The following is a 24,058-nucleotide window of genomic DNA, read 5'->3' as shown; positions in this document are numbered from 1 at the left end:
TGGCTATGGTGTAGCACTGCTGGTGGGGTATAGTGTAGATGTATGTAGGATTGGAGGTGCTGGGAGTGATGGGTGTGATATGGTATCTGGCTATGGTGTAGCACTGCTGCTGGTGAGGTATAGTGTAGGTGTATGTAGGATTGGAGCTGCTGGGAGTGATGGGTGTGATATGGTATCTGGCTATGGTGTAGCACTGCTGCTGGTGGGGTATAGTGTAGGTGTATGTAGGATTGGAGGTGCTGGGAGTGATGGGTGTGATATGGTATCTGGCTATGGTGTAGCACTGCTGCTGGTGAGGTATAGTGTAGGTGTATGTAGGATTGGAGCTGCTGGGAGTGATGGGTGTGATATGGTATCTGGCTATGGTGTAGCACTGCTGCTGGTGGGGTATAGTGTAGGTGTATGTAGGATTGGAGCTGCTGGGAGTGATGGGTGTGATATGGTATCTGGCTATGGTGTAGCACTGCTGCTGGTGGGGTATAGTGTAGATGTATGTAGGATTGGAGCTGCTGGGAGTGATGGGTGTGATATGGTATCTGGCTATGGTGTAGCACTGCTGCTGGTGAGGTATAGTGTAGATGTATGTAGGATTGGAGGTGCTGGGAGTGATGGGTGTGATATGGTATCTGGCTATGGTGTAGCACTGCTGCTGGTGGGGTATAGTGTAGATGTATGTAGGATTGGAGGTGCTGGGAGTGATGGGTGTGATATGGTATCTGGCTATGGTGGAGCACTGCTGCTGGTGGGATATAGTGTAGGTGTATGTAGGATTGGAGCTGCTGGGAGTGATGGGGGTGATATGGTATCTGGCTATGGTGTAGCACTGCTGCTGGTGGGGTATAGTGTAGGTGTATGTAGGATTGGAGCTGCGGGGAGTGATGGGTGTGATATGGTATCTGGCTATGGTGTAGCACTGCTGGTGGGGTATAGTGTAGGTGTATGTAGGATTGGAGCTGCTGGGAGTGATGGGTGTGATATGGTATCTGGCTATGGTGTAGCACTGCTGCTGGTGGGGTATAGTGTAGATGTATGTAGGATTGGAGCTGCGGGGAGTGATGGGTGTGATATGGTATCTGGCTATGGTGTAGCACTGCTGCTGGTGAGGTATAGTGTAGGTGTATGTAGGATTGGAGGTGCGGGGAGTGATGGGTGTGATATGGTATCTGGCTATGGTGTAGCACTGCTGCTGGTGGGGTATAGTGTAGGTGTATGTAGGATTGGAGCTGCGGGGAGTGATGGGTGTGATATGGTATCTGGCTATGGTGTAGCACTGCTGCTGGTGGGGTATAGTGTAGGTGTATGTAGGATTGGAGCTGCTGGGAGTGATGGGTGTGATATGGTATCTGGCTATGGTGTAGCACTGCTGCTGGTGGGGTATAGTGTAGGTGTATGTAGGATTGGAGCTGCTGGGAGTGATGGGTGTGATATGGTATCTGGCTATGGTGTAGCACTGCTGGTGGGGTATAGTGTAGATGTATGTAGGATTGGAGGTGCTGGGAGTGATGGGTGTGATATGGTATCTGGCTATGGTGTAGCACTGCTGCTGGTGGGGTATAGTGTAGATGTATGTAGGATTGGAGCTGCTGGGAGTGATGGGTGTGATATGGTATCTGGCTATGGTGTAGCACTGCTGCTGGTGGGGTATAGTGTAGGTGTATGTAGGATTGGAGGTGCGGGGAGTGATGGGTGTGATATGGTATCTGGCTATGGTGTAGCACTGCTGCTGGTGGGGTATAGTGTAGGTGTATGTAGGATTGGAGCTGCTGGGAGTGATGGGTGTGATATGGTATCTGGCTATGGTGTAGCACTGCTGGTGGGGTATAGTGTAGGTGTATGTAGGATTGGAGCTGCTGGGAGTGATGGGTGTGATATGGTATCTGGCTATGGTGTAGCACTGCTGCTGGTGGGGTATAGTGTAGATGTATGTAGGATTGGAGGTGCTGGGAGTGATGGGTGTGATATGGTATCTGGCTATGGTGTAGCACTGCTGGTGGGGTATAGTGTAGGTGTATGTAGGATTGGAGCTGCTGGGAGTGATGGGTGTGATATGGTATCTGGCTATGGTGTAGCACTGCTGCTGGTGGGGTATAGTGTAGGTGTATGTAGGATTGGAGGTGCTGGGAGTGATGGGTGTGATATGGTATCTGGCTATGGTGTAGCACTGCTGCTGGTGAGGTATAGTGTAGATGTATGTAGGATTGGAGGTGCTGGGAGTGATGGGTGTGATATGGTATCTGGCTATGGTGTAGCACTGCTGCTGGTGAGGTATAGTGTAGGTGTATGTAGGATTGGAGGTGCTGGGAGTGATGGGTGTGATATGGTATCTGGCTATGGTGTAGCACTGCTGCTGGTGGGGTATAGTGTAGGTGTATGTAGGATTGGAGCTGCGGGGAGTGATGGGTGTGATATGGTATCTGGCTATGGTGTAGCACTGCTGCTGGTGGGGTATAGTGTAGATGTATGTAGGATTGGAGGTGCTGGGAGTGATGGGTGTGATATGGTATCTGGCTATGGTGTAGCACTGCTGCTGGTGGGGTATAGTGTAGATGTATGTAGGATTGGAGGTGCGGGGAGTGATGGGTGTGATATGGTATCTGGCTATGGTGTAGCACTGCTGCTGGTGGGGTATAGTGTAGATGTATGTAGGATTGGAGCTGCTGGGAGTGATGGGTGTGATATGGTATATGGCTATGGTGTAGCACTGCTGCTGGTGAGGTATAGTGTAGGTGTATGTAGGATTGGAGGTGCTGGGAGTGATGGGTGTGATATGGTATCTGGCTATGGTGTAGCACTGCTGCTGGTGAGGTATAGTGTAGGTGTATGTAGGATTGGAGGTGCTGGGAGTGATGGGTGTGATATGGTATCTGGCTATGGTGTAGCACTGCTGCTGGTGAGGTATAGTGTAGGTGTATGTAGGATTGGAGGTGCTGGGAGTGATGGGTGTGATATGGTATCTGGCTATGGTGTAGCACTGCTGCTGGTGGGGTATAGTGTAGATGTATGTAGGATTGGAGCTGCTGGGAGTGATGGGTGTGATATGGTATCTGGCTATGGTGTAGCACTGCTGGTGAGGTATAGTGTAGGTGTATGTAGGATTGGAGGTGCTGGGAGTGATGGGTGTGATATGGTATCTGGCTATGGTGTAGCACTGCTGGTGAGGTATAGTGTAGGTGTATGTAGGATTGGAGCTGCTGGGAGTGATGGGTGTGATATGGTATCTGGCTATGGTGTAGCACTGCTGCTGGTGGGGTATAGTGTAGGTGTATGTAGGATTGGAGCTGCTGGGGGTGATGGGTGTGATATGGTATCTGGCTATGGTGTAGCACTGCTGCTGGTGGGGTATAGTGTAGGTGTATGTAGGATTGGAGCTGCTGGGAGTGATGGGTGTGATATGGTATCTGGCTATGGTGTAGCACTGCTGCTGGTGAGGTATAGTGTAGGTGTATGTAGGATTGGAGGTGCTGGGAGTGATGGGTGTGATATGGTATCTGGCTATGGTGTAGCACTGCTGCTGGTGGGGTATAGTGTAGATGTATGTAGGATTGGAGCTGCTGGGAGTGATGGGTGTGATATGGTATCTGGCTATGGTGTAGCACTGCTGCTGGTGAGGTATAGTGTAGATGTATGTAGGATTGGAGGTGCTGGGAGTGATGGGTGTGATATGGTATCTGGCTATGGTGTAGCACTGCTGCTGGTGGGGTATAGTGTAGGTGTATGTAGGATTGGAGCTGCTGGGAGTGATGGGTGTGATATGGTATCTGGCTATGGTGTAGCACTGCTGCTGGTGGGGTATAGTGTAGGTGTATGTAGGATTGGAGCTGCTGGGGGTGATGGGTGTGATATGGTATCTGGCTATGGTGTAGCACTGCTGCTGGTGGGGTATAGTGTAGGTGTATGTAGGATTGGAGCTGCTGGGAGTGATGGGTGTGATATGGTATCTGGCTATGGTGTAGCACTGCTGCTGGTGGGGTATAGTGTAGATGTATGTAGGATTGGAGCTGCTGGGAGTGATGGGTGTGATATGGTATCTGGCTATGGTGTAGCACTGCTGGTGGGGTATAGTGTAGGTGTATGTAGGATTGGAGCTGCTGGGAGTGATGGGTGTGATATGGTATCTGGCTATGGTGTAGCACTGCTGCTGGTGGGGTATAGTGTAGGTGTATGTAGGATTGGAGCTGCTGGGAGTGATGGGTGTGATATGGTATCTGGCTATGGTGTAGCACTGCTGCTGGTGGGGTATAGTGTAGATGTATGTAGGATTGGAGGTGCTGGGAGTGATGGGTGTGATATGGTATCTGGCTATGGTGTAGCACTGCTGCTGGTGGGGTATAGTGTAGGTGTATGTAGGATTGGAGGTGCTGGGAGTGATGGGTGTGATATGGTATCTGGCTATGGTGTAGCACTGCTGCTGGTGAGGTATAGTGTAGGTGTATGTAGGATTGGAGCTGCTGGGAGTGATGGGTGTGATATGGTATCTGGCTATGGTGTAGCACTGCTGGTGGGGTATAGTGTAGGTGTATGTAGGATTGGAGCTGCGGGGAGTGATGGGTGTGATATGGTATCTGGCTATGGTGTAGCACTGCTGGTGGGGTATAGTGTAGGTGTATGTAGGATTGGAGCTGCGGGGAGTGATGGGTGTGATATGGTATCTGGCTATGGTGTAGCACTGCTGGTGGGGTATAGTGTAGATGTATGTAGGATTGGAGCTGCTGGGAGTGATGGGTGTGATATGGTATCTGGCTATGGTGTAGCACTGCTGCTGGTGGGGTATAGTGTAGGTGTATGTAGGATTGGAGCTGCTGGGAGTGATGGGTGTGATATGGTATCTGGCTATGGTGTAGCACTGCTGGTGGGGTATAGTGTAGGTGTATGTAGGATTGGAGCTGCGGGGAGTGATGGGTGTGATATGGTATCTGGCTATGATGTAGCACTGCTGGTGGGGTATAGTGTAGATGTATGTAGGATTGGAGGTGCTGGGAGTGATGGGTGTGATATGGTATCTGGCTATGGTGTAGCACTGCTGCTGGTGGGGTATAGTGTAGGTGTATGTAGGATTGGAGGTGCTGGGAGTGATGGGTGTGATATGGTATCTGGCTATGGTGTAGCACTGCTGCTGGTGGGGTATAGTGTAGGTGTATGTAGGATTGGAGGTGCTGGAAGTGATGGGTGTGATATGGTATCTGGCTATGGTGTAGCACTGCTGCTGGTGGGGTATAGTGTAGATGTATGTAGCATTGGAGCTGCTGGGAGTGAGGGGTGTGATATGGTATCTGGCTATGGTGTAGCACTGCTGCTGGTGGGGTATAGTGTAGATGTATGTAGGATTGGAGGTGCTGGGAGTGATGGGTGTGATATGGTATCTGGCTATGGTGTAGCACTGCTGCTGGTGGGGTATAGTGTAGGTGTATGTAGGATTGGAGGTGCTGGGAGTGATGGGTGTGATATGGTATCTGGCTATGGTGTAGCACTGCTGCTGGTGAGGTATAGTGTAGGTGTATGTAGGATTGGAGCTGCGGGGAGTGATGGGTGTGATATGGTATCTGGCTATGGTGTAGCACTGCTGCTGGTGGGGTATAGTGTAGATGTATGTAGGATTGGAGCTGCGGGGAGTGATGGGTGTGATATGGTATCTGGCTATGGTGTAGCACTGCTGGTGGGGTATAGTGTAGGTGTATGTAGGATTGGAGCTGCTGGGAGTGATGGGTGTGATATGGTATCTGGCTATGGTGTAGCACTGCTGCTGGTGGGGTATAGTGTAGGTGTATGTAGGATTGGAGGTGCTGGGAGTGATGGGTGTGATATGGTATCTGGCTATGGTGTAGCACTGCTGCTGGTGGGGTATAGTGTAGGTGTATGTAGGATTGGAGGTGCTGGGAGTGATGGGTGTGATATGGTATCTGGCTATGGTGTAGCACTGCTGCTGGTGGGGTATAGTGTAGGTGTATGTAGGATTGGAGCTGCGGGGAGTGATGGGTGTGATATGGTATCTGGCTATGGTGTAGCACTGCTGCTGGTGGGGTATAGTGTAGGTGTATGTAGGATTGGAGGTGCTGGGAGTGATGGGTGTGATATGGTATCTGGCTATGGTGTAGCACTGCTGCTGGTGGGGTATAGTGTAGGTGTATGTAGGATTGGAGCTGCGGGGAGTGATGGGTGTGATATGGTATCTGGCTATGGTGTAGCACTGCTGCTGGTGAGGTATAGTGTAGGTGTATGTAGGATTGGAGGTGCTGGGAGTGATGGGTGTGATATGGTATCTGGCTATGGTGTAGCACTGCTGCTGGTGGGGTATAGTGTAGGTGTATGTAGGATTGGAGGTGCTGGGAGTGATGGGTGTGATATGGTATCTGGCTATGGTGTAGCACTGCTGCTGGTGGGGTATAGTGTAGGTGTATGTAGGATTGGAGGTGCTGGGAGTGATGGGTGTGATATGGTATCTGGCTATGGTGTAGCACTGCTGGTGGGGTATAGTGTAGGTGTATGTAGGATTGGAGGTGCTGGGAGTGATGGGTGTGATATGGTATCTGGCTATGGTGTAGCACTGCTGCTGGTGAGGTATAGTGTAGGTGTATGTAGGATTGGAGGTGCTGGGAGTGATGGGTGTGATATGGTATCTGGCTATGGTGTAGCACTGCTGCTGGTGGGGTATAGTGTAGGTGTATGTAGGATTGGAGGTGCTGGGAGTGATGGATGTGATATGGTATCTGGCTATGGTGTAGCACTGCTGGTGAGGTATAGTGTAGGTGTATGTAGGATTGGAGGTGCTGGGAGTGATGGGTGTGATATGGTATCTGGCTATGGTGTAGCACTGCTGCTGGTGGGGTATAGTGTAGGTGTATGTAGGATTGGAGGTGCTGGGAGTGATGGGTGTGATATGGTATCTGGCTATGGTGTAGCACTGCTGCTGGTGGGGTATAGTGTAGATGTATGTAGGATTGGAGCTGCGGGGAGTGATGGGTGTGATATGGTATCTGGCTATGGTGTAGCACTGCTGCTGGTGGGGTATAGTGTAGGTGTATGTAGGATTGGAGCTGCTGGGAGTGATGGGTGTGATATGGTATCTGGCTATGGTGTAGCACTGCTGCTGGTGAGATATAGTGTAGATGTATGTAGGATTGGAGCTGCTGGGAGTGATGGGTGTGATATGGTATCTGGCTATGGTGTAGCACTGCTGCTGGTGGGGTATAGTGTAGGTGTATGTAGGATTGGAGCTGCGGGGAGTGATGGGTGTGATATGGTATCTGGCTATGGTGTAGCACTGCTGCTGGTGAGGTATAGTGTAGGTGTATGTAGGATTGGAGGTGCTGGGAGTGATGGGTGTGATATGGTATCTGGCTATGGTGTAGCACTGCTGGTGGGGTATAGTGTAGATGTATGTAGGATTGGAGGTGCTGGGAGTGAGGGGTGTGATATGGTATCTGGCTATGGTGTAGCACTGCTGGTGAGGTATAGTGTAGGTGTATGTAGGATTGGAGCTGCTGGGAGTGATAGGTGTGATATGGTATCTGGCTATGGTGTAGCACTGCTGCTGGTGAGGTATAGTGTAGGTGTATGTAGGATTGGAGGTGCTGGGAGTGATGGGTGTGATATGGTATCTGGCTATGGTGTAGCACTGCTGCTGGTGGGGTATAGTGTAGGTGTATGTAGGATTGGAGCTGCGGGGAGTGATGGGTGTGATATGGTATCTGGCTATGGTGTAGCACTGCTGCTGGTGGGGTATAGTGTAGGTGTATGTAGGATTGGAGGTGCTGGGAGTGATGGGTGTGATATGGTATCTGGCTATGGTGTAGCACTGCTGCTGGTGAGGTATAGTGTAGGTGTATGTAGGATTGGAGGTGCTGGGAGTGATGGGTGTGATATGGTATCTGGCTATGGTGTAGCACTACTGCTGGTGGGGTATAGTGTAGATGTATGTAGGATTGGAGGTGCTGGGAGTGATGGGTGTGATATGGTATCTGGCTATGGTGTAGCACTGCTGCTGGTGGGGTATAGTGTAGGTGTATGTAGGATTGGAGGTGCTGGGAGTGATGGGTGTGATATGGTATCTGGCTATGGTGTAGCACTGCTGCTGGTGGGGTATAGTGTAGGTGTATGTAGGATTGGAGGTGCTGGGAGTGATGGGTGTGATATGGTATCTGGCTATGGTGTAGCACTGCTGCTGGTGGGGTATAGTGTAGGTGTATGTAGGATTGGAGGTGCTGGGAGTGATGGGTGTGATATGGTATCTGGCTATGGTGTAGCACTGCTGCTGGTGGGGTATAGTGTAGGTGTATGTAGGATTGGAGCTGCTGGGAGTGATGGGTGTGATATGGTATCTGGCTATGGTGTAGCACTGCTGCTGGTGGGGTATAGTGTAGGTGTATGTAGGATTGGAGGTGCTGGGAGTGATGGGTGTGATATGGTATCTGGCTATGGTGTAGCACTGCTGCTGGTGAGGTATAGTGTAGATGTATGTAGGATTGGAGCTGCGGGGAGTGATGGGTGTGATATGGTATCTGGCTATGGTGTAGCACTGCTGCTGGTGAGGTATAGTGTAGATGTATGTAGGATTGGAGCTGCTGGGAGTGATGGGTGTGATATGGTATCTGGCTATGGTGTAGCACTGCTGCTGGTGAGGTATAGTGTAGATGTATGTAGGATTGGAGCTGCGGGGAGTGATGGGTGTGATATGGTATCTGGCTATGGTGTAGCACTGCTGCTGGTGGGGTATAGTGTAGGTGTATGTAGGATTGGAGGTGCTGGGAGTGATGGGTGTGATATGGTATCTGGCTATGGTGTAGCACTGCTGCTGGTGAGGTATAGTGTAGATGTATGTAGGATTGGAGCTGCGGGGAGTGATGGGTGTGATATGGTATCTGGCTATGGTGTAGCACTGCTGCTGGTGGGGTATAGTGTAGGTGTATGTAGGATTGGAGATGCTGGGAGTGATGGGTGTGATATGGTATCTGGCTATGGTGTAGCACTGCTGCTGGTGGGGTATAGTGTAGGTGTATGTAGGATTGGAGCTGCTGGGAGTGATGGGTGTGATATGGTATCTGGCTATGGTGTAGCACTGCTGCTGGTGGGGTATAGTGTAGGTGTATGTAGGATTGGAGGTGCTGGGAGTGATGGGTGTGATATGGTATCTGGCTATGGTGTAGCACTGCTGCTGGTGGGGTATAGTGTAGATGTATGTAGGATTGGAGCTGCGGGGAGTGATGGGTGTGATATGGTATCTGGCTATGGTGTAGCACTGCTGCTGGTGGGGTATAGTGTAGATGTATGTAGGATTGGAGCTGCGGGGAGTGATGGGTGTGATATGGTATCTGGCTATGGTGTAGCACTGCTGCTGGTGAGGTATAGTGTAGGTGTATGTAGGATTGGAGCTGCTGGGAGTGATGGGTGTGATATGGTATCTGGCTATGGTGTAGCACTGCTGCTGGTGAGGTATAGTGTAGGTGTATGTAGGATTGGAGCTGCTGGGAGTGATGGGTGTGATATGGTATCTGGCTATGGTGTAGCACTGCTGCTGGTGAGGTATAGTGTAGGTGTATGTAGGATTGGAGGTGCTGGGAGTGATGGGTGTGATATGGTATCTGGCTATGGTGTAGCACTGCTGCTGGTGGGGTATAGTGTAGGTGTATGTAGGATTGGAGCTGCTGGGAGTGATGGGTGTGATATGGTATCTGGCTATGGTGTAGCACTGCTGCTGGTGGGGTATAGTGTAGATGTATGTAGGATTGGAGCTGCTGGGAGTGATGGGTGTGATATGGTATCTGGCTATGGTGTAGCACTGCTGGTGGGGTATAGTGTAGATGTATGTAGGATTGGAGCTGCTGGGAGTGATGGGTGTGATATGGTATCTGGCTATGGTGTAGCACTGCTGGTGGTGGGGTATAGTGTAGGTGTATGTAGGATTGGAGGTGCTGGGAGTGATGGGTGTGATATGGTATCTGGCTATGGTGTAGCACTGCTGCTGGTGGGGTATAGTGTAGGTGTATGTAGGATTGGAGCTGCTGGGAGTGATGGGTGTGATATGGTATCTGGCTATGGTGTAGCACTGCTGCTGGTGAGGTATAGTGTAGGTGTATGTAGGATTGGAGCTGCTGGGAGTGATGGGTGTGATATGGTATCTGGCTATGGTGTAGCACTGCTGCTGGTGGGGTATAGTGTAGGTGTATGTAGGATTGGAGCTGCTGGGAGTGATGGGTGTGATATGGTATCTGGCTATGGTGTAGCACTGCTGGTGGGGTATAGTGTAGGTGTATGTAGGATTGGAGGTGCTGGGAGTGATGGGTGTGATATGGTATCTGGCTATGGTGTAGCACTGCTGGTGGGGTATAGTGTAGGTGTATGTAGGATTGGAGGTGCTGGGAGTGATGGGTGTGATATGGTATCTGGCTATGGTGTAGCACTGCTGGTGGGGTATAGTGTAGGTGTATGTAGGATTGGAGCTGCGGGGAGTGATGGGTGTGATATGGTATCTGGCTATGGTGTAGCACTGCTGCTGGTGGGGTATAGTGTAGATGTATGTAGGATTGGAGCTGCGGGGAGTGATGGGTGTGATATGGTATCTGGCTATGGTGTAGCACTGCTGCTGGTGAGGTATAGTGTAGGTGTATGTAGGATTGGAGGTGCTGGGAGTGATGGGTGTGATATGGTATCTGGCTATGGTGTAGCACTGCTGCTGGTGAGGTATAGTGTAGATGTATGTAGGATTGGAGCTGCTGGGAGTGATGGGTGTGATATGGTATCTGGCTATGGTGTAGCACTGCTGCTGGTGGGGTATAGTGTAGATGTATGTAGGATTGGAGGTGCTGGGAGTGATGGGTGTGATATGGTATCTGGCTATGGTGTAGCACTGCTGGTGGGGTATAGTGTAGGTGTATGTAGGATTGGAGGTGCGGGGAGTGATGGGTGTGATATGGTATCTGGCTATGGTGTAGCACTGCTGGTGGGGTATAGTGTAGGTGTATGTAGGATTGGAGGTGCTGGGAGTGATGGGTGTGATATGGTATCTGGCTATGGTGTAGCACTGCTGCTGGTGGGGTATAGTGTAGGTGTATGTAGGATTGGAGCTGCGGGGAGTGATGGGTGTGATATGGTATCTGGCTATGGTGTAGCACTGCTGCTGGTGGGGTATAGTGTAGGTGTATGTAGGATTGGAGGTGCTGGGAGTGATGGGTGTGATATGGTATTTGGCTATGGTGTAGCACTGCTGCTGGTGGGGTATAGTGTAGGTGTATGTAGGATTGGAGCTGCTGGGAGTGATGGGTGTGATATGGTATCTGGCTATGGTGTAGCACTGCTGCTGGTGAGGTATAGTGTAGGTGTATGTAGAATTGGAGGTGCTGGGAGTGATGGGTGTGATATGGTATCTGGCTATGGTGTAGCACTGCTGCTGGTGAGGTATAGTGTAGATGTATGTAGGATTGGAGGTGCTGGGAGTGATGGGTGTGATATGGTATCTGGCTATGGTGTAGCACTGCTGCTGGTGGGGTATAGTGTAGGTGTATGTAGGATTGGAGCTGCTGGGAGTGATGGGTGTGATATGGTATCTGGCTATGGTGTAGCACTGCTGCTGGTGGGGTATAGTGTAGGTGTATGTAGGATTGGAGGTGCTGGGAGTGATGGGTGTGATATGGTATCTGGCTATGGTGTAGCACTGCTGCTGGTGGGGTATAGTGTAGGTGTATGTAGGATTGGAGCTGCTGGGAGTGATGGGTGTGATATGGTATCTGGCTATGGTGTAGCACTGCTGGTGGGGTATAGTGTAGATGTATGTAGGATTGGAGCTGCGGGGAGTGATGGGTGTGATATGGTATCTGGCTATGGTGTAGCACTGCTGCTGGTGGGGTATAGTGTAGATGTATGTAGGATTGGAGCTGCTGGGAGTGATGGGTGTGATATGGTATCTGGCTATGGTGTAGCACTGCTGCTGGTGGGGTATAGTGTAGGTGTATGTAGGATTGGAGCTGCGGGGAGTGATGGGTGTGATATGGTATCTGGCTATGGTGTAGCACTGCTGCTGGTGGGGTATAGTGTAGGTGTATGTAGGATTGGAGCTGCTGGGAGTGATGGGTGTGATATGGTATCTGGCTATGGTGTAGCACTGCTGCTGGTGGGGTATAGTGTAGATGTATGTAGGATTGGAGGTGCTGGGAGTGATGGGTGTGATATGGTATCTGGCTATGGTGTAGCACTGCTGCTGGTGGGGTATAGTGTAGGTGTATGTAGGATTGGAGGTGCTGGGAGTGATGGGTGTGATATGGTATCTGGCTATGGTGTAGCACTGCTGCTGGTGGGGTATAGTGTAGATGTATGTAGGATTGGAGGTGCTGGGAGTGATGGGTGTGATATGGTATCTGGCTATGGTGTAGCACTGCTGCTGGTGAGGTATAGTGTAGATGTATGTAGGATTGGAGCTGCTGGGAGTGATGGGTGTGATATGGTATCTGGCTATGGTGTAGCACTGCTGCTGGTGGGGTATAGTGTAGGTGTATGTAGGATTGGAGCTGCTGGGAGTGATGGGTGTGATATGGTATCTGGCTATGGTGTAGCACTGCTGCTGGTGAGGTATAGTGTAGATGTATGTAGGATTGGAGCTGCTGGGGGTGATGGGTGTGATATGGTATCTGGCTATGGTGTAGCACTGCTGCTGGTGGGGTATAGTGTAGGTGTATGTAGGATTGGAGGTGCTGGGAGTGATGGGTGTGATATGGTATCTGGCTATGGTGTAGCACTGCTGGTGGGGTATAGTGTAGATGTATGTAGGATTGGAGGTGCTGGGAGTGATGGGTGTGATATGGTATCTGGCTATGGTGTAGCACTGCTGCTGGTGGGGTATAGTGTAGATGTATGTAGGATTGGAGCTGCTGGGAGTGATGGGTGTGATATGGTATCTGGCTATGGTGTAGCACTGCTGGTGAGGTATAGTGTAGATGTATGTAGGATTGGAGCTGCGGGGAGTGATGGGTGTGATATGGTATCTGGCTATGGTGTAGCACTGCTGCTGGTGGGGTATAGTGTAGGTGTATGTAGGATTGGAGCTGCGGGGAGTGATGGGTGTGATATGGTATCTGGCTATGGTGTAGCACTGCTGCTGGTGAGGTATAGTGTAGGTGTATGTAGGATTGGAGCTGCGGGGAGTGATGGGTGTGATATGGTATCTGGCTATGGTGTAGCACTGCTGCTGGTGGGGTATAGTGTAGGTGTATGTAGGATTGGAGCTGCTGGGAGTGATGGGTGTGATATGGTATCTGGCTATGGTGTAGCACTGCTGCTGGTGGGGTATAGTGTAGATGTATGTAGGATTGGAGGTGCTGGGGGTGATGGGTGTGATATGGTATCTGGCTATGGTGTAGCACTGCTGCTGGTGGGGTATAGTGTAGGTGTATGTAGGATTGGAGCTGCTGGGAGTGATGGGTGTGATATGGTATCTGGCTATGGTGTAGCACTGCTGCTGGTGGGGTATAGTGTAGGTGTATGTAGGATTGGAGGTGCTGGGAGTGATGGGTGTGATATGGTATCTGGCTATGGTGTAGCACTGCTGCTGGTGGGGTATAGTGTAGGTGTATGTAGGATTGGAGGTGCTGGGAGTGATGGGTGTGATATGGTATCTGGCTATGGTGTAGCACTGCTGCTGGTGAGGTATAGTGTAGATGTATGTAGGATTGGAGCTGCGGGGAGTGATGGGTGTGATATGGTATCTGGCTATGGTGTAGCACTGCTGCTGGTGGGGTATAGTGTAGGTGTATGTAGGATTGGAGCTGCGGGGAGTGATGGGTGTGATATGGTATCTGGCTATGGTGTAGCACTGCTGCTGGTGGGGTATAGTGTAGATGTATGTAGGATTGGAGCTGCGGGGAGTGATGGGTGTGATATGGTATCTGGCTATGGTGTAGCACTGCTGCTGGTGGGGTATAGTGTAGGTGTATGTAGGATTGGAGCTGCTGGGAGTGATGGGTGTGATATGGTATCTGGCTATGGTGTAGCACTGCTGCTGGTGGGGTATAGTGTAGGTGTATGTAGGATTGGAGGTGCTGGGAGTGATGGGTGTGATATGGTATCTGGCTATGGTGTAGCACTGCTGCTGGTGAGGTATAGTGTAGGTGTATGTAGGATTGGAGGTGCGGGGAGTGATGGGTGTGATATGGTATCTGGCTATGGTGTAGCACTGCTGCTGGTGGGGTATAGTGTAGGTGTATGTAGGATTGGAGCTGCTGGGAGTGATGGGTGTGATATGGTATCTGGCTATGGTGTAGCACTGCTGCTGGTGAGGTATAGTGTAGGTGTATGTAGGATTGGAGGTGCTGGGAGTGAGGGGTGTGATATGGTATCTGGCTATGGTGTAGCACTGCTGCTGGTGGGGTATAGTGTAGGTGTATGTAGGATTGGAGCTGCGGGGAGTGATGGGTGTGATATGGTATCTGGCTATGGTGTAGCACTGCTGGTGGGGTATAGTGTAGATGTATGTAGGATTGGAGCTGCGGGGAGTGATGGGTGTGATATAGTATCTGGCTATGGTGTAGCACTGCTGCTGGTGGTGGGGTATAGTGTAGGTGTATGTAGGATTGGAGCTGCGGGGAGTGATGGGTGTGATATGGTATCTGGCTATGGTGTAGCACTGCTGGTGGGGTATAGTGTAGATGTATGTAGGATTGGAGCTGCTGGGAGTGATGGGTGTGATATGGTATCTGGCTATGGTGTAGCACTGCTGCTGGTGGGGTATAGTGTAGGTATATGTAGGATTGGAGCTGCGGGGAGTGATGGGTGTGATATGGTATCTGGCTATGGTGTAGCACTGCTGGTGGGGTATAGTGTAGGTGTATGTAGGATTGGAGGTGCTGGGAGTGATGGGTGTGATATGGTATCTGGCTATGGTGTAGCACTGCTGCTGGTGAGGTATAGTGTAGGTGTATGTAGGATTGGAGGTGCTGGGAGTGATGGGTGTGATATGGTATCTGGCTATGGTGTAGCACTGCTGGTGGGGTATAGTGTAGATGTATGTAGGATTGGAGCTGCTGGGAGTGATGGGTGTGATATGGTATCTGGCTATGGTGTAGCACTGCTGCTGGTGGGGTATAGTGTAGGTGTATGTAGGATTGGAGCTGCTGGGAGTGATGGGTGTGATATGGTATCTGGCTATGGTGTAGCACTGCTGCTGGTGGGGTATAGTGTAGGTGTATGTAGGATTGGAGGTGCTGGGAGTGATGGGTGTGATATGGTATCTGGCTATGGTGTAGCACTGCTGCTGGTGGGGTATAGTGTAGGTGTATGTAGGATTGGAGCTGCGGGGAGTGATGGGTGTGATATGGTATCTGGCTATGGTGTAGCACTGCTGGTGGGGTATAGTGTAGATGTATGTAGGATTGGAGCTGCTGGGAGTGATGGGTGTGATATGGTATCTGGCTATGGTGTAGCACTGCTGCTGGTGAGGTATAGTGTAGGTGTATGTAGGATTGGAGCTGCTGGGAGTGATGGGTGTGATATGGTATCTGGCTATGGTGTAGCACTGCTGCTGGTGAGGTATAGTGTAGATGTATGTAGGATTGGAGCTGCTGGGAGTGATGGGTGTGATATGGTATCTGGCTATGGTGTAGCACTGCTGCTGGTGGGGTATAGTGTAGATGTATGTAGGATTGGAGCTGCGGGGAGTGATGGGTGTGATATGGTATCTGGCTATGGTGTAGCACTGCTGCTGGTGAGGTATAGTGTAGGTGTATGTAGGATTGGAGGTGCTGGGAGTGATGGGTGTGATATGGTATCTGGCTATGGTGTAGCACTGCTGGTGGGGTATAGTGTAGGTGTATGTAGGATTGGAGGTGCTGGGAGTGATGGGTGTGATATGGTATCTGGCTATGGTGTAGCACTGCTGGTGAGGTATAGTGTAGGTGTATGTAGGATTGGAGGTGCTGGGAGTGATGGGTGTGATATGGTATCTGGCTATGGTGTAGCACTGCTGCTGGTGAGGTATAGTGTAGATGTATGTAGGATTGGAGCTGCTGGGAGTGATGGGTGTGATATGGTATCTGGCTATGGTGTAGCACTGCTGCTGGTGAGGTATAGTGTAGGTGTATGTAGGATTGGAGGTGCTGGGAGTGATGGGTGTGATATGGTATCTGGCTATGGTGTAGCACTGCTGCTGGTGAGGTATAGTGTAGGTGTATGTAGGATTGGAGCTGCTGGGAGTGATGGGTGTGATATGGTATCTGGCTATGGTGTAGCACTGCTGCTGGTGGGGTATAGTGTAGGTGTATGTAGGATTGGAGGTGCTGGGAGTGATGGGTGTGATATGGTATCTGGCTATGGTGTAGCACTGCTGCTGGTGGGGTATAGTGTAGGTGTATGTAGGATTGGAGCTGCTGGGAGTGATGGGTGTGATATGGTATCTGGCTATGGTGTAGCACTGCTGCTGGTGGGGTATAGTGTAGGTGTATGTAGGATTGGAGGTGCTGGGAGTGATGGGTGTGATATGGTATCTGGCTATGGTGTAGCACTGCTGGTGGGGTATAGTGTAGGTGTATGTAGGATTGGAGCTGCTGGGAGTGATGGGTGTGATATGGTATCTGGCTATGGTGTAGCACTGCTGCTGGTGGGGTATAGTGTAGATGTATGTAGGATTGGAGCTGCTGGGAGTGATGGGTGTGATATGGTATCTGGCTATGGTGTAGCACTGCTGGTGGGGTATAGTGTAGGTGTATGTAGGATTGGAGCTGCGGGGAGTGATGGGTGTGATATGGTATCTGGCTATGGTGTAGCACTGCTGCTGGTGGGGTATAGTGTAGATGTATGTAGGATTGGAGCTGCGGGGAGTGATGGGTGTGATATGGTATCTGGCTATGGTGTAGCACTGCTGGTGGGGTATAGTGTAGATGTATGTAGGATTGGAGCTGCTGGGAGTGATGGGTGTGATATGGTATCTGGCTATGGTGTAGCACTGCTGCTGGTGAGGTATAGTGTAGGTGTATGTAGGATTGGAGGTGCGGGGAGTGATGGGTGTGATATGGTATCTGGCTATGGTGTAGCACTGCTGCTGGTGAGGTATAGTGTAGGTGTATGTAGGATTGGAGGTGCTGGGAGTGATGGGTGTGATATGGTATCTGGCTATGGTGTAGCACTGCTGCTGGTGGGGTATAGTGTAGGTGTATGTAGGATTGGAGCTGCGGGGAGTGATGGGTGTGATATGGTATCTGGCTATGGTGTAGCACTGCTGGTGAGGTATAGTGTAGATGTATGTAGGATTGGAGGTGCTGGGAGTGATGGGTGTGATATGGTATCTGGCTATGGTGTAGCACTGCTGCTGGTGGGGTATAGTGTAGGTGTATGTAGGATTGGAGGTGCTGGGAGTGATGGGTGTGATATGGTATCTGGCTATGGTGTAGCACTGCTGCTGGTGGGGTATAGTGTAGGTGTATGTAGGATTGGAGGTGCTGGGAGTGATGGGTGTGATATGGTATCTGGCTATGGTGTAGCACTGCTGCTGGTGGGGTATAGTGTAGATGTATGTAGGATTGGAGGTGCTGGGAGTGATGGGTGTGATATGGTATCTGGCTATGGTGTAGCACTGCTGCTGGTGGGGTATAGTGTAGGTGTATGTAGGATTGGAGCTGCGGGGAGTGATGGGTGTGATATGGTATCTGGCTATGGTGTAGCACTGCTGCTGGTGAGGTATAGTGTAGATGTATGTAGGATTGGGGCTGCTGGGAGTGATGGGTGTGATATGGTATCTGGCTATGGTGTAGCACTGCTGGTGGGGTATAGTGTAGGTGTATGTAGGATTGGAGCTGCTGGGAGTGATGGGTGTGATATGGTATCTGGCTATGGTGTAGCACTGCTGCTGGTGAGGTATAGTGTAGGTGTATGTAGGATTGGAGGTGCGGGGAGTGATGGGTGTGATATGGTATCTGGCTATGGTGTAGCACTGCTGCTGGTGAGGTATAGTGTAGGTGTATGTAGGATTGGAGGTGCTGGGAGTGATGGGTGTGATATGGTATCTGGCTATGGTGTAGCACTGCTGCTGGTGAGGTATAGTGTAGGTGTATGTAGGATTGGAGGTGCTGGGAGTGATGGGTGTGATATGGTATCTGGCTATGGTGTAGCACTGCTGGTGGGGTATAGTGTAGATGTATGTAGGATTGGAGCTGCTGGGAGTGATGGGTGTGATATGGTATCTGGCTATGGTGTAGCACTGCTGCTGGTGGGGTATAGTGTAGGTGTATGTAGGATTGGAGGTGCTGGGAGTGATGGGTGTGATATGGTATCTGGCTATGGTGTAGCACTGCTGCTGGTGGGGTATAGTGTAGGTGTATGTAGGATTGGAGGTGCTGGGAGTGATGGGTGTGATATGGTATCTGGCTATGGTGTAGCACTGCTGCTGGTGGGGTATAGTGTAGATGTATGTAGGATTGGAGCTGCTGGGAGTGATGGGTGTGATATGGTATCTGGCTATGGTGTAGCACTGCTGCTGGTGGGGTATAGTGTAGGTGTATGTAGGATTGGAGCTGCTGGGAGTGATGGGTGTGATATGGTATCTGGCTATGGTGTAGCACTGCTGCTGGTGGGGTATAGTGTAGATGTATGTAGGATTGGAGCTGCGGGGAGTGATGGGTGTGATATGGTATCTGGCTATGGTGTAGCACTGCTGCTGGTGGGGTATAGTGTAGGTGTATGTAGGATTGGAGCTGCGGGGAGTGATGGGTGTGATATGGTATCTGGCTATGGTGTAGCACTGCTGCTGGTGGGGTATAGTGTAGGTGTATGTAGGATTGGAGCTGCGGGGAGTGATGGGTGTGATATGGTATCTGGCTATGGTGTAGCACTGCTGCTGGTGGGGTATAGTGTAGATGTATGTAGGATTGGAGCTGCGGGGAGTGATGGGTGTGATATGGTATCTGGCTATGGTGTAGCACTGCTGCTGGTGGGGTATAGTGTAGGTGTATGTAGGATTGGAGGTGCTGGGAGTGATGGGTGTGATATGGTATCTGGCTATGGTGTAGCACTGCTGCTGGTGGGGTATAGTGTAGGTGTATGTAGGATTGGAGGTGCTGGGAGTGATGGGTGTGATATGGTATCTGGCTATGGTGTAGCACTGCTGCTGGTGGGGTATAGTGTAGGTGTATGTAGGATTGGAGCTGCTGGGAGTGATGGGTGTGATATGGTATCTGGCTATGGTGTAGCACTGCTGCTGGTGGGGTATAGTGTAGGTGTATGTAGGATTGGAGCTGCGGGGAGTGATGGGTGTGATATGGTATCTGGCTATGGTGTAGCACTGCTGCTGGTGGGGTATAGTGTAGATGTATGTAGGATTGGAGCTGCTGGGAGTGATGGGTGTGATATGGTATCTGGCTATGGTGTAGCACTGCTGGTGGGGTATAGTGTAGGTGTATGTAGGATTGGAGCTGCGGGGAGTGATGGGTGTGATATGGTATCTGGCTATGGTGTAGCACTGCTGCTGGTGAGGTATAGTGTAGGTGTATGTAGGATTGGAGCTGCTGGGAGTGATGGATGTGATATGGTATCTGGCTATGGTGTAGCACTGCTGCTGGTGGGGTATAGTGTAGATGTATGTAGGATTGGAGCTGCTGGGAGTGATGGGTGTGATATGGTATCTGGCTATGGTGTAGCACTGCTGCTGGTGGGGTATAGTGTAGGTGTATGTAGGATTGGAGCTGCGGGGAGTGATGGGTGTGATATGGTATCTGGCTATGGTGTAGCACTGCTGCTGGTGGGGTATAGTGTAGGTGTATGTAGGATTGGAGGTGCTGGGAGTGATGGGTGTGATATGGTATCTGGCTATGGTGTAGCACTGCTGCTGGTGGGGTATAGTGTAGATGTATGTAGGATTGGAGGTGCTGGGAGTGATGGGTGTGATATGGTATCTGGCTATGGTGTAGCACTGCTGCTGGTGGGGTATAGTGTAGGTGTATGTAGGATTGGAGGTGCTGGGAGTGATGGATGTGATATGGTATCTGGCTATGGTGTAGCACTGCTGCTGGTGGGGTATAGTGTAGGTGTATGTAGGATTGGAGCTGCGGGGAGTGATGGGTGTGATATGGTATCTGGCTATGGTGTAGCACTGCTGCTGGTGGGGTATAGTGTAGGTGTATGTAGGATTGGAGGTGCTGGGAGTGATGGGTGTGATATGGTATCTGGCTATGGTGTAGCACTGCTGCTGGTGAGGTATAGTGTAGGTGTATGTAGGATTGGAGGTGCTGGGAGTGATGGGTGTGATATGGTATCTGGCTATGGTGTAGCACTGCTGCTGGTGGGGTATAGTGTAGGTGTATGTAGGATTGGAGGTGCTGGGAGTGATGGGTGTGATATGGTATCTGGCTATGGTGTAGCACTGCTGCTGGTGGGGTATAGTGTAGGTGTATGTAGGATTGGAGGTGCTGGGAGTGATGGGTGTGATATGGTATCTGGCTATGGTGTAGCACTGCTGCTGGTGAGGTATAGTGTAGGTGTATGTAGGATTGGAGCTGCGGGGAGTGATGGGTGTGATATGGTATCTGGCTATGGTGTAGCACTGCTGCTGGTGGGGTATAGTGTAGGTGTATGTAGGATTGGAGGTGCTGGGAGTGAGGGGTGTGATATGGTATCTGGCTATGGTGTAGCACTGCTGCTGGTGGGGTATAGTGTAGGTGTATGTAGGATTGGAGGTGCTGGGAGTGATGGGTGTGATATGGTATCTGGCTATGGTGTAGCACTGCTGCTGGTGGGGTATAGTGTAGGTGTATGTAGGATTGGAGGTGCTGGGAGTGATGGGTGTGATATGGTATCTGGCTATGGTGTAGCACTGCTGGTGGGGTATAGTGTAGATGTATGTAGGATTGGAGGTGCTGGGAGTGATGGGTGTGATATGGTATCTGGCTATGGTGTAGCACTGCTGCTGGTGAGGTATAGTGTAGGTGTATGTAGGATTGGAGGTGCTGGGAGTGATGGGTGTGATATGGTATCTGGCTATGGTGTAGCACTGCTGCTGGTGAGGTATAGTGTAGGTGTATGTAGGATTGGAGGTGCTGGGAGTGATGGGTGTGATATGGTATCTGGCTATGGTGTAGCACTGCTGCTGGTGAGGTATAGTGTAGGTGTATGTAGGATTGGAGCTGCTGGGAGTGATGGGTGTGATATGGTATCTGGCTATGGTGTAGCACTGCTGCTGGTGGGGTATAGTGTAGATGTATGTAGGATTGGAGCTGCTGGGGGTGATGGGTGTGATATGGTATCTGGCTATGGTGTAGCACTGCTGCTGGTGGGGTATAGTGTAGATGTATGTAGGATTGGAGCTGCTGGGAGTGATGGGTGTGATATGGTATCTGGCTATGGTGTAGCACTGCTGCTGGTGAGGTATAGTGTAGATGTATGTAGGATTGGAGCTGCTGGGGGTGATGGGTGTGATATGGTATCTGGCTATGGTGTAGCACTGCTGCTGGTGGGGTATAGTGTAGATGTATGTAGGATTGGAGCTGCTGGGAGTGATGGGTGTGATATGGTATCTGGCTATGGTGTAGCACTGCTGCTGGTGAGGTATAGTGTAGGTGTATGTAGGATTGGAGGTGCGGGGAGTGATGGGTGTGATATGGTATCTGGCTATGGTGTAGCACTGCTGCTGGTGGGGTATAGTGTAGATGTATGTAGGATTGGAGCTGCTGGGAGTGATGGGTGTGATATGGTATCTGGCTATGGTGTAGCACTGCTGCTGGTGGGGTATAGTGTAGGTGTATGTAGGATTGGAGCTGCTGGGAGTGATGGGTGTGATATGGTATCTGGCTATGGTGTAGCACTGCTGCTGGTGAGGTATAGTGTAGGTGTATGTAGGATTGGAGCTGCTGGGAGTGATGGGTGTGATATGGTATCTGGCTATGGTGTAGCACTGCTGCTGGTGGGGTATAGTGTAGATGTATGTAGGATTGGAGCTGCTGGGAGTGATGGGTGTGATATGGTATCTGGCTATGGTGTAGCACTGCTGCTGGTGGGGTATAGTGTAGGTGTATGTAGGATTGGAGGTGCGGGGAGTGATGGGTGTGATATGGTATCTGGCTATGGTGTAGCACTGCTGCTGGTGGGGTATAGTGTAGATGTATGTAGGATTGGAGCTGCTGGGAGTGATGGGTGTGATATGGTATCTGGCTATGGTGTAGCACTGCTGCTGGTGGGGTATAGTGTAGGTGTATGTAGGATTGGAGCTGCTGGGAGTGATGGGTGTGATATGGTATCTGGCTATGGTGTAGCACTGCTGCTGGTGAGGTATAGTGTAGGTGTATGTAGGATTGGAGGTGCTGGGAGTGATGGGTGTGATATGGTATCTGGCTATGGTGTAGCAGTGCTGCTGGTGGGGTATAGAGTAGGTGTATGTAGGATTGGAGCTGCGGGGAGTGATGGGTGTGATATGGTATCTGGCTATGGTGTAGCACTGCTGCTGGTGGGGTATAGTGTAGGTGTATGTAGGATTGGAGGTGCTGGGAGTGATGGGTGTGATATGGTATCTGGCTATGGTGTAGCACTGCTGCTGGTGGGGTATAGTGTAGATGTATGTAGGATTGGAGGTGCTGGGAGTGATGGGTGTGATATGGTATCTGGCTATGGTGTAGCACTGCTGCTGGTGGGGTATAGTGTAGGTGTATGTAGGATTGGAGGTGCTGGGAGTGATGGGTGTGATATGGTATCTGGCTATGGTGTAGCACTGCTGGTGGGGTATAGTGTAGGTGTATGTAGGATTGGAGCTGCTGGGAGTGATGGGTGTGATATGGTATCTGGCTATGGTGTAGCACTGCTGGTGGGGTATAGTGTAGGTGTATGTAGGATTGGAGCTGCGGGGAGTGATGGGTGTGATATGGTATCTGGCTATGGTGTAGCACTGCTGCTGGTGGGGTATAGTGTAGGTGTATGTAGGATTGGAGCTGCTGGGAGTGATGGGTGTGATATGGTATCTGGCTATGGTGTAGCACTGCTGCTGGTGGGGTATAGTGTAGATGTATGTAGGATTGGAGCTGCTGGGAGTGATGGGTGTGATATGGTATCTGGCTATGGTGTAGCACTGCTGCTGGTGGGGTATAGTGTAGGTGTATGTAGGATTGGAGCTGCTGGGAGTGATGGGTGTGATATGGTATCTGGCTATGGTGTAGCACTGCTGGTGGGGTATAGTGTAGGTGTATGTAGGATTGGAGCTGCTGGGAGTGATGGGTGTGATATGGTATCTGGCTATGGTGTAGCACTGCTGCTGGTGGGGTATAGTGTAGGTGTATGTAGGATTGGAGGTGCTGGGAGTGATGGGTGTGATATGGTATCTGGCTATGGTGTAGCACTGCTGCTGGTGAGGTATAGTGTAGATGTATGTAGGATTGGAGGTGCTGGGAGTGATAGGTGTGATATGGTATCTGGCTATGGTGTAGCACTGCTGCTGGTGGGATATAGTGTAGGTGTATGTAGGATTGGAGCTGCGGGGAGTGATGGGTGTGATATGGTATCTGGCTATGGTGTAGCACTGCTGCTGGTGGGGTATAGTGTAGGTGTATGTAGGATTGGAGGTGCTGGGAGTGATGGGTGTGATATGGTATCTGGCTATGGTGTAGCACTGCTGGTGGGGTATAGTGTAGGTGTATGTAGGATTGGAGGTGCTGGGAGTGATGGGTGTGATATGGTATCTGGCTATGGTGTAGCACTGCTGCTGGTGGGGTATAGTGTAGGTGTATGTAGGATTGGAGCTGCTGGGAGTGATGGGTGTGATATGGTATCTGGCTATGGTGTAGCACTGCTGGTGAGGTATAGTGTAGGTGTATGTAGGATTGGAGCTGCTGGGAGTGATGGGTGTGATATGGTATCTGGCTATGGTGTAGCACTGCTGCTGGTGAGGTATAGTGTAGGTGTATGTAGGATTGGAGCTGCTGGGAGTGATGGGTGTGATATGGTATCTGGCTATGGTGTAGCACTGCTGCTGGTGGGGTATAGTGTAGGTGTATGTAGGATTGGAGGTGCTGGGAGTGATGGGTGTGATATGGTATCTGGCTATGGTGTAGCACTGCTGCTGGTGGGGTATAGTGTAGGTGTATGTAGGATTGGAGGTGCTGGGAGTGATGGG

Source organism: Engystomops pustulosus, unplaced genomic scaffold, assembly GCF_040894005.1.
Source record: "Engystomops pustulosus unplaced genomic scaffold, aEngPut4.maternal MAT_SCAFFOLD_259, whole genome shotgun sequence".
NCBI classification, from domain to species: Eukaryota; Metazoa; Chordata; class Amphibia; order Anura; family Leptodactylidae; genus Engystomops; species Engystomops pustulosus.
Note: the sequence above shows the minus strand (reverse complement) of the source record.